The 15447-nt window shown below is 40.9% G+C and overlaps 1 long non-coding RNA gene across 1 annotated transcript; it reads right to left on the bottom strand.

The window, feature by feature from the left end:
• Positions 1-5477: 5477 nt before the first annotated feature.
• Positions 5478-6909, bottom strand: LOC135241145 (uncharacterized). Its single transcript, XR_010325905.1, has 2 exons — positions 6689-6909; positions 5478-6382 (listed from the first exon to the last, which is right to left on the bottom strand). It is a non-coding gene; the product is annotated as an uncharacterized LOC135241145 (long non-coding RNA).
• Between the last annotated feature and the right edge of the window lie 8538 nt (positions 6910-15447).

Below are 15447 nucleotides of genomic sequence, written 5' to 3' on the forward strand. Positions count from 1 at the left end.
CCAGGCTTACGGAAACTACCTTTCGTTACACCTTCCTTAACTTGTCATCTCCATCGCTTATCTGGCAGTTGTGCCGGTTCTTTGTGGGTCTGCCCAGTTCCCTTGTTTCGGCAGAAACACGATGCTTTGAATCTGGAGTCTTTCCCTGTTTCGCCGATCCATCAGCCACACGAGTATGTTTCTGGTTTTTTCACCGTCCCTTTCTTTAGTGCAGCCATGTCCTCATGGAAACTTTGCTTTGAAACAAAGTGCACAGCAGCCTTTTTTGCCCGCGGCGTATGTTCCGTAGAAAGGCTTTGAATGCTCACTTTTGCTTTGAACAGACATCATTTTCCATCATGGTGCGTTGCTTACTGTGGTCTGCCTGTCCACGGACATGCTTTTGTGTCTTCCTTCCTTCCCGGCAAAGCTGAAGTGCTTCCCTAACTTTCTAAAATCCATTCCGACCACTCTCTTAAGGTTGTTCCACCTGGTGAAGTGTTTCATGTTTTCTTGTAGTATTCTTCTCTCTGTTCATGACTGTCTTTTCTAACCTGAGGCTTTAGCCACTGCAAACATAGCTGCTGTCTTAAGATCCAGCTCTCTGCATGTTTACATCTTTGCTTAATTTGGGCCCGCTGTGGTCTGGGACTACCCGATATTGGAACCCGCTCTTCTTCTCAGGACATATGTTTTACATGTGCGTTACGGTCTGCTTAGACATGCGCTTCTTCTTCGCAAGCTGAATCTTCACAACTTTTAAATCATTGACCATTTTAATGTTCCATGTGATAAGTGATATTACTTGAGTATTTCTCTAGTCGACTCTTTTCAATGAGGTACACCAAACAAGGTGTCTAAGATCAGACTCTGCGACTCTTTCGGTTAATTGGCCGCGGTCTGCCTTACCCTCTGTCTCAGGACTATGTGTTCAGTAAGTTATGCATCCTCACATTAACACAAACACCTTATAGCCAGTTACAGTCCAGTCCACTTTCCTGTCATGACCTCTGACCTCTGTCTCTCTTCAGATGGCATGTCGTATTCCATTAAGACTGACTTCAGCATTCAAAGCTTGTAGCTCAGCTTCCAACGCTAGCTTTTCTCTCCTTGTTCTCAGTGGGGTCTCTTCCATATGAAGAGCATGTTTCTTCTCTAAAGCACCGCCCTTGGCTTTCTGAGCAGCCCACTCTGCTTCTGCCTTCACAGCAGCAGTGGATGCATAAGAACTACCGGTTATGCTTGTACTGTAGCATTCAACACATTCTGTCCTCAGGCCTAATGGCGCCCTCTAGTGGCTTTTCAGTTGCATGCACTGCACCGCTTTATTCAGACGCTCCCTGAAGCCTATACACTTCTGCTCACAGCCAGGCAATACGATGAGCCCTTTTTTTCCTCTTTAGGCACCATGCTTTACACAGACACTTGTAAATCTGTAAGGTCTGACAATCTGGAATTAAGCACCTGACAGTGTGAGCATCATTTCTCACTGTCCTAAGGATCCCTGTGTAAATGTAAACTATTTCTTGTTTAGGTAGCCTGCTTCCCTTTGTGGATGTTAATGAACAATGCACAATTTCTACATACCTGTACACCAGTAGCAGTTATTACACATTAGGTTTGGGAATTAGGTTTTTGTAAATTTGGTAAATATTGTCAATTAATTAATCATGCTATAATTTTTAGTTATATATTCTCTGAAACTGTAAACTTGTTGTGCTGGTGTCAGTATCTCTTGTGATATAGATCATTAAGTTAAATGGCGCATCCTTGTCAATAAAGTAAAATGCAAAGCAAAATGTACACCCTTTTATTTCCAGAAATTGCATTTTCTTGCAAAAACATAGGTTTTAAAGCTTTAACTGTGACTTCCTATTTCCACATGGAAACTGTAACAGGTACAGGTTAATATAAACTCATCGGATGTAATCTTCTTAATCCATTTTCCTCTCACACCAGAACTCATACACCCTCAGTGCACTGACATTCACTATGGGACTGACTGTGGGGAAGTGGCATTCCTCAGGAGGAGTGGAAAGGGACAGGCGTCTCATCCAAAGGTGTAGTTATAACTCATCAGCAGGCAGACAGGGCTGGCAGGCAGGCAGAATCGTTCCAGCACTGATGGTTCTATTATCTCAGAAGCATGACAATACGTGCCTGCTCAAGTCATTTATTCCATTAACATCAGTTAAGTCACACAGCATTCATGTGAGTACGTAAAACACCATGTAAGTTTATAACCTGTAGCACGGTAGCACAGAGTTTAGAATTATCTATAGAAGCAACAGCAGCACCACAACCCGTCAGACGGAAAAGGTGAGTATTACTGTAACTAGGTGGGGTGGATTTGTTTAAGGCAATATATCAATCAGATTTACAGTAAGCCATGTTTCAGTTAAACATAAGACATCAGCTTGGGGATCGGTAATTAGTTATTTTACAAGAATCGCATTTAGTGTCAAGGATCTAATATTAGGTTCGGTTGTGCACGGGGGGCTTATGTTTGTGACCACGTTCACAAACTGTAATCCAACCGCGTCACTGCGGGTTCTACCCGGGGAAACTCAAGCTGGAGCATCCAAAATCTCCAATTTCGTACCAGCGAGGGATGTGGGTTTCCCATTCTTATCCATCAACCAAGCATTTAATCTACACTTTTTACAGATGAAGTTACCACTAATGGCAGAGAAGGAATAAAATTGCACACAAAACGAGAGCCCAAGACGGAGAAAAGAGAGAGGACTGGGAGAGACAGGGACTTCAACGAAGCCGTGACGGGTAACTGACTTGCGTTGCGTCTGGGAGACTGCAGTTAGTCAGAGCTTGTGGACAAACGAGGTGAATAGAACTTCAGATTTTGAAACGCTGTTAACAGTCCAAAATATTTTTTCGAAGGTAGAAGCTGAACAAGGCAGAAACAATGGAAAATTAAGGGAAAACGAACTTCGAGTAGTAGAGTTCGAATGGGGACAAACAGAACATCAGTCATCAGTTGAAGGCAAATTAATTTGGGATTATGATTAGTAATTGGAAATCATTATACCTCAGATGATTAAAAATTAAATTCTGTTTTAATCATTTCATGTCAGTATATTTCAATTTAATTGGAAGAATTGTATTCTATGGAATTAGGTACCACGCAGGACACCATTATTTATTAGGACACTTTTATTTGTGTAACCCCCTGCACCGATGTTTATTGCAGATTGATTAGTCGGATTGATTAATGGGAGCGGGAAGACTCTTGTGGGCGAACGCAACTACCAAAAGACCCACAGCATTGTTCCCGTCACTTTAGACCTGATTAATTTGAGGAACTCAGTAGACCACGACTGGTGGAAGATCTGACTGGTGCCGTGGGTTATAAGCAGAGACTAAAACCCAAACGCCATGCCTTTCACATAAGAGTCTAAGTGCTCCAGAATAGTGAGTGAAAACCGCTCAAACAAATGACAGCGACAAGAGACAGATGTTAGATAATGTGGGACAGTTCAGGTAAAGTGGGACACCATTTTATGCTTGCTTTATGCTATAAAACTATAATGTAATCAGCTGTTATCAGCATGCCTATAAGTCACACCCACACCTGTTTCCTGCCACAACCCCCCCACCCTTGCACCCAGCATTGTAGTCTATAAACTACAGTCAGATAGAGACATTAGCCTAAATCTAGATACAAGGTCGGCTTACCTACATATAACAGGCAGGCCCATCATTTAGGCTAGGTTGGCAAACAACTTCTTAAATCAGTGTTTCCCCTACCGTAACTAATAGTGGGGGGCCTGCCACAGTAGAGAATGCCCAGTCTGGGTTCAGGGCAACAGGGATGATTCCTGTTAACATCAATGCCATCTCTGCTGACTTCTTTGTACCCAGTACAACAACGGAGAGGGCACTGCAGCCACTAGCCCCTGTTAACATGCAGCAAGGAAAAAATATCAGCATGCAGAGTGTGGATACCCTGGAGGTGACAATCACAAGTGGACCACAGCCTGCAGAGCTGCAACATGAAGATGTTCCATCCACATCAACCAGAAGAGGCCAGATGCTGTACCATCCACATCAACCTGAAGAGGCCAGGATGCTGTACCATCCACATCAACCGGAAGAGGCCAGGGTGCTGTACCATCCACATCAACCGGAAGAGGCCAGGATGAAGATGCCGTTCCATCCACGTCAACTGGAAGGCCAAAATCCAGTGAGCTTCCACAATCTGATAATGGTACCAAGACGAGAGAGGATGACAAGGAAGCCACGTGCCAAGCCACCATCATATCACTTGGCCAGCCAGGAGCATTTCCTCTACGTTGAGAGAGCGAGAAAAATGGCAAAGGAAAAGCAAAAGAAAAGGTGGTCCCAAAAACCAAAAAAAGGAAAGGTGGACAATGTCACTCAAGACAAGACAAAATGCACTGGCTGCCAGAAGACCTATGGGGATAGAGAAGACCCCAAAACAGACGAGGACTGTTCCAACATTAAAAATGTTAAGACCTAAAATGATTTATAGAAACATCACTGGAGTGAGTTAACAGTTTTTTTGGAAGTCTACAGGAGCATCTACCAAAAAGTGTTGCACATTACCTGAATTCACCGTATATTGCAGCAGAAAGTAGAAAATTCACAACAGAAACAAAGAATACAGGCAAAAATACTACACATACAGCCATGGGCTGTAAAATATTTCAAACAAAAAACAATACAGCATACATTCACGTTCCATCTTGTATTCACCCACTGAAATGCTGAATATTCAGTAATCAATATTCAGGAGAACACTACTGACTTTCTAATCTTTACCTCACAGGAAAGTCATTTTGAGCTCCGGTTCCAGGGGAATCCAGTGAACTCCCACAACAAGGTTGTCATATATCAGACTGGGAAAATATTTAGCTCTGGTATCTTTAAATTCCTCACTGAATTCTGTAATTAAACCCTTCATTTGCAGATAGTGAACAATTTAGATACACTTCATTTAAGTCCTTCTCCATTCTCTCTCTAAGTGATGTGAGCATCAAGCCATTAAGTAATTCTCACTTACTATTGACCCAATCTTAGTTTTATTAGGAATGATAGCATCCAGTAAATGAATAAGTGCTATTGATGCAGTTTTAAGCCATCCATGTCTAATACATCAGTGGAAACTTTCCTTCAAGAGCTGAAGAAAACCTACCAGCAGTATGCATGTTAATGATGCAAGAAAAGAGCACTTCCCATCCGTGGACATAGCAGACATCAAAAACAACACCAAAGATGATCAGACACAGACACACACAAATATCCTTCATCACAAGCCAATTTAAGTTCAAAGCATAAGTAAGGACAAGATTAAATGTATGGCTCATTCTGTAAATTGGTTCTGAAAGATATTGTAATAAATAAAAAGATTCATTGGTATTTTAAAACTCAGCATTAAAAGGACAGGAGGCAAAGATAGATAGATTTCAATTTAACTTTGGGGGGAGGAAGTTAGCCGCTAAAGAAAGAAAATCTAGGTCTATGCTCAGTTCAGTTTATTTTACAGCTGAAGTTCAACTTTTTTAAAAAGGCGCTTCAGTGGACAAATAGCATGGGTTTAACGTAACTACAATTTTAATAACTGTGATTTATACAGCTGACTCATAGCAAGCATGTCAGACACGGTCAGGGCTTTTGTGATATTTGGTTATCATAATAAATCCAGCAAGAACAGACGTTTTTATAGAATACTGGTGGTGAGAGAGAATGGGTAGAAGAGATGAAGGGGTTAAGCAGGCAAGGAGAAATTTATGATTGACATTCCCTCATACAAGAGCTGATACGGCTATTCTCCACATCAATGCATTTCAATAAATTATCTGACAAAAATATCACGCTTCCCTCTTGTTCATTCATCACTGTCATTTGCTAAACGACACATCAGCAGTGAAACGACCTGCTTGACTGGTCATTTTAGTGGATTAAAGACAGAAGTAGCCTATAGGCCCTTTTCACGCTGCGCGTTCCGAGGGTGGAAGTAGGCAGTGGAGTCTTTCTTCCAGTTCTCTACCGTCACATTGAGAAAAGCCAAACCATTGCCCAATCAAGTTGCAAATGTCTCGTATTATTCCAACAACAAGCCAATGCATTCTTATTTAAGTTTACACGACTTTCTGTCAGATGATGAATTGCGAGCTCACTGGGTTACAGCGACCAGAAGAGACGAGGGCGCCACGTTCAAAATTCTTCGTGGAAGCGCCTGTGTCTGCAGTCTTCATTTTAGTAAGGAGGATATCTATTAAACCCCGAAAGGCCTAAGACGTGTTAAAATAAAATGTAACCGGTGCGTTACGCCAATTGATGGTGATTCTGCGTTGTGTTCTGGCGTTGTAGTAAAAAGGAGGGAGGAGGCAGTAATGGGTCTCTGGGTCTGTACTGAAGATCTCTGTGATAAATACAAACGCACAAAAGCATCAACTGTGTGTGTGTGTGCGACAGACTTGGCTCCCCCGATAGAAAGAACAGAATGAATACAATTAACAAGGAAAGACCACGAATACAGCGGAGTTTGTTATGCTAGCTAGGTGACGAACGAAGCATAACAAAATAAACTCAACATCCATATATCCAGAGACAATATGACTGACTGTATTACTCCATGGGTAAAACATATAACTGTTAGCTTGCTAAAGTTAATTGTTAGCTAAGTTAGTTAGTTAGCCTAACATCAGCAAGGGACTAATTTATTTACCTTCATAGTCGAATAAATAGTGTTTGACAAAGAACATGTACCCTTTCTCAAGTTTCGAACTTGAGGTTAATGAAGAAAATGTCGGCGATTCTGTTGACATCAGTCATTATAGTCTTCTGCAGATTGTGGAGAGACTTCGTGAAAATAATTTTTACCGACCGGCAAGTCCACGGGAAATAAGTCTCCACTGCCTTTGCTTACTTCCGCTCTCGGCACGCGCAGCGTGAAAAGGGCCTATTTAGGCCAGAGAAATCAATTTGCAGTATTCAGAGTTCTACTGCCAGATAAAAAAAAAAACTTTTCAATGTAGGGTTTTAGTCATTTCATGTGTAGATACACTGACGACAATGTTTTGGTCAGTTAGCACAATTTGCACTCTCATTCTACCACAAGCATGGACTTTCAGTAAACTGTTTAGCAGCAGTATCTGAATTGCTTTAGCCAAACGTTAGCCAAATTGCACCTGTTTGATTAAAATGTGGAAACAAATGTGAAGCTTGCTAGCTTGTAATATACTTAATAGTTGGCTTACACTTTTGTTTTTGTTTTATAGTGTCAATATGCCTAGTGTTGGGTTTGGCTGACATTTTTGGGTGATCAGTGATTTCGCCGCGGTACCTGGTCTACCATGCTAACGTGCTCCTGTATCTGAGCTAGTAAAAATATTGGATGCACACACAAAATGGACATATAAAGAAGTGAAGACATTTTTTTAAACGGTTGCCATCTTTGGTTTGTGTGCTAGCTAGCTTGTTTGCCATAAAAATAATTACCAAAAAAAAAAAAAACTATTGCTTTTACAGCTATGCTTTTACTATATAAGTGGGAAACTCATTTATATTCCTGAAATTCATTCTCTATTATTTAACATGCAAACCCCATAGAATATAATTTCATGACTATGGATGGTATCGTTAAAAACTGGACTGGATTCAAAAAAAAAAAAAAAAAAAAAAAACCTGGACTGGATTTTTGAAAAAAACTGGACTGGACTCGAAAAAAAAAAAAACCTGGACTGGATTTTTGAAAAAAACTGGACTGGACTCGGAAAAAAAAAAACCTGGACTGGATTTTTGAAAAAAACTGGACTGGACTCGATAAAAAAAACCTGGACTGGATTTTTGTAAAAAACTGGACTGGATTCGGGGAAAAAAAACCTGGACTGGATTTTTGAAAAAAACTGGACTGGACTCGGGGAAAAAAAAACCTGGACTGGATTTTTGAAAAAAACTGGACTGGACTCCCCCAAAAAAAACCTGGACTGGATTTTTGAAAAAAAACTGGACTGGACTCAAAAAAAAAAAACCTGGACTGGATTTTTGAAAATAAACTGGACTGGACTCGGGAAAAAAAAACCTGGACTGGATTTTTGAAAAAAACTGGACTGGACTCGGGAAAAAAAAAACCTGGACTGGATTTCAAAAAAAAAACTGGACTGGACCTATTTTTTACAGTCTCTGGTTAGTTGTCATTACTTTACTGGCATCAAATTGCAGTAATTTCCTTGAGGGGGAAGTGTGGCTCCATGACAGCAGTTTTTGTACACCTCCAGGTCTTTTCTTTGTTTCTTATTGGAATTTCACCACAGCTGAGGTGCCTGTCTTAGGCCTTCCCTTTTGAACCAGCTCCACAACTTCCTGATGTTGAAGCCTGCTAATGGCCCCGTCCACCTCTAGCTGCAGCCTGTTTTTCCCAAACAGCCCCTGCTTCTGAGAAACCCCTTGGTATCCTGAGCCACCTCCTGATGTACCCATTAGCTCTGGCATCCATCTTTCCCACTGCTATAAAGATGACTTTGCACATTTTTGTACAGTAACTCCTGAATACAGATTAGTAATGTTGTCTTTATTTCATAGACTTCCTGTTTCGGGGGGAATAGGCTGCAATTACTCATGTTTATTTAAACGCAGTCTGTCTGCATCTACACGTTTGTCAGCAGTGGCTTTGACGCTATTGGTTGAAGTGTGACCTACACAGAGAGCAGTTGCTAGGATTTGCATCAGGTTTAAGGCAACATCACTGACAATTGACTAATGTTTATAATAGTGTATCCCACACTGAAATTCACTTAGTTATACAGTTGTGATATTACAGTCTGAAAATTGGTGCAAGATGGTACGTATGACCCTACTTTAGTGCAGATTGTATAACTGTAAGATACTGACTCTGGAAATATTATGGTATGTGATCTTTATTGGGGAGAATGCACTGCCGGCAATGGAATCTAGATTTACATGGTATGTGATCTTTATTAAGGAGAATGCACTGCCGGCAATGGAATCTAGATTTACTGTGTTGTATTGGTATTCTGTGTCAATGATTCAAATAACCAGCCAGTCTTAAAATGAGGAGCTTTGTTCTCTCAAACTGTTGCTGCAAGCCATCATTCCTCAGTTCACTGCACACAGCAGTGGATGCCCAAGCACTCAATAGTTAGCAGTTTTTGGCTTTGTTGTGTGGCTGTGTGTAAGCTGTATCTTTATTCTGTGTGATTACAAGAGGACGGAGGGTACAGGTGTTTGTAAGAAGCGAGAGTCTGTGGTCATTGGCAAAATGTTGGTGCTGTATGGGATGATGTCTTCACATTGATAATAATCAGTAGAACAGGAGTGGGTCATCCAGAGGTCACATGGCAACCTGAGGCATGTGATTCTGTGCTCTCATGGTAAGAAGGACCAGATTATATAAATCTCAAGGAACTGTTTTTTTTGGAGTTTAATCCTAGAGCCTTCATTGAGGATGAGACAACAGAAAAGACAAAAAAGTGCAAGCAGGTATGGGTCAGCTTACCACATTGAAACACAAGAGCACTATTAACGAGAGATTTAAGATGATTTTAGGTAGATCCTGGATGACCTCATTTTGACTCTGGATTAAGTGGATATCTCTTATCTGGCACATTTTAATGCCGTTGAAAATCAGCTCTTGGAAAATTAGGAAATCAGATCAGATTAAATGTTGAGGCGGAGAAGGGGAGAGCGTGTGTCCCACGATGCATTGCCATAAGGCTGGAATGAGAAAGCAGACAGAACAGCTTTCTCACAGATGCAGCTCCATCACAGTCATTTCAAAAAGAATTAAATGGTGCCCTTGTTTCACACTTTCCATCATATGCTTTTTGAAAATTATTGCTGTCCCGTGTCCACTAAAAAGCAGGAGGAACATCTCCCTAGGAGGGAGGGAATAAACCCCTGCAGCCACCCCCCCTCCCCCCACCAGCATTCCTCAAATCTCCAGCAGCTGATTAAGAAACAATCTGGGGAGAGTCTGTCTTTCCTTAAACCCCAGTCCTGTTATTTTCACTCCCTGGTGTAATCTCTCTGTTGTTTTCTCCTTCGGGTTGGGGTGGCTGCAATAGCCCAAGCCCCCAGAGACAGATGGAGATACGCAGCACCACTCTAGAGGTTGTAGGGCAATGTCATTATGCAAACCATTCGAAAGATTATAGCACAATGCCACATTACTCTTTGTGAGAGGTACTCATTTTAAAAGTGCCTGCATGTAAGGAATCCTCTGACCAGACCTGACTACACTGCTCCTACTTTCTGTACAAACATATTTACGCTGCTCAGGTTCTGAGGTATTTTCAGTGCTGTAGCTTTAATGTTTCTCTACGGTGGCTTTCAGATCACTCCACGGCTGTCCAATCCTGGCACAGCTCTACTCCATAACACGATCTGGCACCTGCAGCAGTGGCCAGTGATGGATTTTTGAATGTCCCCCTAATCACCTTGCAGGTGGCACGGTGTCCTGCTGGCACCTCTGTCAGTCACTCTGGTGACGCCACTGATTATGCTCGCACCTGGCCGCCGAGCTGTGGACCTCAGAGAAAGGTCCTCACAAGGCCGCTCTGAAAAAGGTCCTCACAAGGCCGCTCTGAAAAAGGTCCTCACAAGGTAACCCTGTAACCCTGGCCGCCTGATACACTCGGCCGCCCCGGGACGTGTACTGGGTGGTTCAGCCCCTCTCCCTGCCCTGCCTGCCAGCTGCCCAGTGGCTGTCCCTGTCACACTGTGGTCAATCAAAGAGCACAATGCACTGAACCCCATTACCCAGTTAGCACAAATTTAATGCGCAGAACGAATTACGACAAAGTCCCAGACAAAAGTCCAGGCGTGAAACAAATGTACTGATAACCACTATAGGTCATCACTTTGGGAAACATTTTGAAGGGTATGCACAAATAACATTTGAAAATATTCTAGATGACTTTTAAATGGCATATTTGTTCAAAATTGCTGACTTTCCTGATGGAATTAACACAAACGATCTTCCATAATTCAAAATGTAAAATGGTTGCAAGGAGCAAGACTATTCCCGTAATGTTCCTTGTGAATTTAAATAAACATCCAAAGGATATCTGCGATCATTGGAAATATTTATCCTAGTTTCCTAGGAACGTCCCAGGAGCCCAAAATTGTTTGCTGTGAACTTTACCGACCACCCTCAGCATGTGCTGTGCAATAAAACGGGAGAGAGAGAGAGGCAGTTATATCATAGTCCTTGGGTCTGAACATGTTTGGGCTTGTACAGAGGGTGTCTCTAAACCAGAGAGGAGAGCATCTTGAGTTCCACCAGTAGCCAGGCTATTTTGCAGACAACACTGGATAAATAACAAGGAAGGTAAGATTAAATTATGTAAATCTAAAGCATGCCCTAAGAAGGATAAGGGGGGATATGCAGGTATTAGTGTTTGCTGCTAATACCACGGCTACACATCAAATCAAAAGGGATTTGCAAAATGGCCAAGATGTTCTTTCGACCGACCTGAGTAGGTTATAAAAAGAAAAACAAAACTATAGACTGTGCTGTCTCATGCCGTTAACAATGCTGTCTTTTGGAGTAAATTTTATAAACTTCGGAGTAAATTCTATATTAATCTCTGCTGCACATTAGGAACTTTATAAAAATATACCTGCAGATTTCTCCAGAAAATTCTAAGCAAGTCTTCTGAAAAGATTGAAAGCTGTAATAAAGACAATGGGTGGACACGCTAAATACTGCAAGATTTGATATTGTACATAGTTGTGGAGGTTTTGTGTTAAATATGTTTGCAGCATTATTTTCTGACACTGAAAAATAAATAACTTGCACTTAATGGCTGTTTCCCTGGAAAGTAAATAAAAGGGTGGTCTTTGTCTTTGCACAGTAAAGTATGTGTGTGTGTGTGTGTGTGTGTGTGTGTGTGTGTGTGTACGAGTGGTAGCGACATTACATGACCATCAATAAGTTTTTAAAATATTACTGAAGCATACAAGCTAAAAAAGATTTTCTTTGCATAAATATTCTAATTTTATGGAGAAAAATACTGGACAAAGAAATGTTCACGCAGATTATAAAACTGGCAACAGTAAGATGCATTAGACTGCTCAATTATGTTGATATGAACTAATACATATTGGAAGGAAAAATGATTATTACTTGTTTAACAAATGCTAATTATTTCCTCATATTTTTTATGTTGATACTTTATTATGTATTTTATTTATTATGCCAGAAAGTGAAATTGTTGTAAAAACTTGCATTAGTCATCAAAATATGATTATAAATGCAGTGTTTCCATTATTTTTGCCAGTACTGTATGTATGTGTACAGAGAGAGAAAGAGAGAGAGAGAGAGAGAGAGAATGTCTTTGAGCATCACAGTAAAACATGTCTCTGGCTCTCTGTCTCCCTGTGTGGCACAGAATGGGCGTTCTTAGAGAGACTGCTATAACTAATTTTCAAGCTGGGAAACAATACTCTTGACTATTACATTATATTACATTACAGGAATTTAGCAGATATTCTTATCCAGAGCGACTTAAACAACTTTTACATAGCATTTACATTGCATCCAATTACACAGCTGGATATATACAGAAGCAATGCAGGTTAAGACCCAAATTTTTTTGTGTGTGCAGTGAACAGTATTATAGATATTCTCAGAATTATCTGAAGACCTGCTGGCCTTAGAATGGCTGGTATTGGGGCATTTGTGTATTTGCGGCTTAAAGCTAGAAATGAACTTCATGAAACTCCAGAGCAGCTTGTACAATTATGTCAATACCCCAGAGGCTGTGTACGTGTGTTTGTAATCTGATTAATATTTAAAAACTGACATTTAATCTTATTTGAATGCTGTGCTCAGTGAAAGAAGTGCCATCGCTTCCTGTATTAACAGTACAGTGTGTGGGGAGAGGCAACTTACTGCATAAGAGAGAAGACCTCAAAGCAACTACAGATTTACAGGAAAATGATTTGTGCTTGAGCAATGCCAACTCACAGGGGGAGGAAATGGAAAAACGGTTTCCCTGGTGCTTTTACCACCTACCTCCACACAACCTATATTGCGGCTAGTTGTCCTTGTTCTCTTTGATATCTCTCTGTTGAAATTTCTCATCTGTAAATAAGGTCTGGTAACACTGCTGAAACTCATCTGTGTTTTGTAGGTGCACATAATCACAGCTTCAGTTTCAATTTGTAAATAGCAATGCTAACTTCAGACATGCTGTAACAGAGGCAGTGTGCTACTGTAGGACAACATTTGGCCAGACCTGCTGCATCTAAACCATGTTCCTGGGAGTGAGGAGCTTGCACTGCTTTTGAACTGAGGAGGAAAGATGTATCCACACAATATAAAAATGGATTTGTTATTTATTTGTAACTGAATAATGTGAATGATTGTTTATAACATGCTCTAATGTATAGCCTCTGGTGACATGAAGTCACAACAAATGCTGCTTTGGAGTTAGATGAGGTGTGTGTATTGGCTTTAAACCACAAATATGCAATGGCCCACATCAGCCAATCTTTAGCTGGCAGGTTGTCAGGAACATCCGTAAAAGTTTTTTTATTTTTTATTCTTTACACTCAAAAAATATGTCTGGGCCAATAAAAATATACACTAAAAACTGAAATAGCAAGGCATTGCAGAAAATAAACAGTCCCTTTAGAAAGGAGTTTTATCAGTTGCACCAGAAAGCAACAACATAAACATAACAAAATATTAAGAAAAACAAAACATAATATTAAGGCCAGAAAGCTGGTTCCCCAGCCTGTCACAGCCATTACATCTTGCCATTTGATTTTCTGCAGTCAAACTCAGGACAATCCAGACCTCTAAATGCTACAGTCAGTTCCATTGTGAACATCCTCTACCACACACATGACCAGTGGAACTGGCCCTATCCTACAAATCCACAGGAAATGAAGGGAAGACGCAGTCACTCGAATCAGGACAATGGCTGTGTTCCCTTTTGCAGCCATGTTAATGTTCACTGGACTTCCTGGATGTATCCGTAATAAGTTCCCATTCAGTCCCGTGATGTGATTTATCCAGCTTGATGGAGCTCTTTGGCTCTCCTGTTAGTGTAATAGCCTGTCGTGCTCTCTGAAGAGCCCCTGGTCAGCACAATCCACTACTACAGTTCAGAGATTGATTCAGCCAGACTTGATAGCTTCCGGCCAGTTAATAAAATTTTCTGCATCTCCCAAAACATGACTCGGATCCAGGCCGACTTAATTTCAATTAAAGCCGATAATTCTTCTGATGGTTTTTTTTTTTGTCCCACAAGTCCCACAAAAAGCATCGGCATCGCTCTCACCCACAGGAAGCTTTGCCAACCACGCAGATTCCAGCGGATTAGAAAGTGCTGCCTGTTGATTGATTAATGCTGCAGTTTCTGCTTTCCAGGCAAAGACCGCTACACCTGACTAGCATACAGGTGCTCTTAAGACACATTCACCTTGTATACATGGGTGCTAATAATCTGACTTTACTCCAGTTAAGAGAATACTGCAACTAAGGCAGAAGGTATAGAGACACCTTCCTTGGATTGGGATTAATCAAAGTTACTATAAAGTCAGTAAGATATGTAGGTAACTCCCAATATTACTTATATTATTGTTGAAATATTGGAACATGTAAACAGCTTGATCAGATTTCCTGGTGTGTGCATGTCTTAGCGTGATTGTTGCTGCAGTACCTTACTGACCTTGCTAGTCATTCAACGGGCACAGTGGGTTTCTCCGAGACGCTAACTGTTGTGTTGCTGGGGATGATGGGATTGGTATCCTGGTCACAAATGAAGTCTGCTGCAGCACATTGTGCTGTTTAGTAAGCAAAACTGATTGAAGCAGAATGTTTTGCTAAATTTAGCAAAAAGTGCAAACATAAACGTACCACAGCAGTACTACTCAAGTAATAGGGCAGTAATTGTAATTGAAAAGTAATTGAAACCCTGGTGGCAAAGACCTCTGCCTCCTCTCATTCTGCAGTTTGACTGAATGAACCATTATATGTGTGTAAATGGAGTATTAGGGACATGTCTCTTTTGCAGTGTGACAAAGCTGGCCATTGCTTAAAGAACATCTGAGATAGGGATTATATCAAAAAGGTATGTATTAAAGAAACCCACAGACAAAGGAAGAAAGTGCAATTTCTTTTAAATACCTTTCTAATACCTTTTTGTAATGCTCCATATCTTAGATGTCTTTTTAAATAATTCTGTGAGGCAAAGCAATGGTCAGCTTTGTTAAATATGGTGTGATATGGTGTGAGCCTCTACCTGTTTTCAATTTTTCTCTTTTCTGAGATGGTGAAGATTGATAGTTTCATATGTTAATGGGGCAGCTCACCCAGAAATGAAATTAAGGTTTGTTTCCACTTACCCAGAGTACTGTCTATCCATCCAGAGAGTTTCGCTGAGATTTAATGAGTTTTATAGATATCTGCTACAGCTCACCCTGATACAGCGTACCTCAAGGGGTCCATGCTTT

Source organism: Anguilla rostrata, chromosome 15 (genome assembly GCF_018555375.3).
Source record: "Anguilla rostrata isolate EN2019 chromosome 15, ASM1855537v3, whole genome shotgun sequence".
Taxonomy (NCBI): Eukaryota; Metazoa; Chordata; class Actinopteri; order Anguilliformes; family Anguillidae; genus Anguilla; species Anguilla rostrata.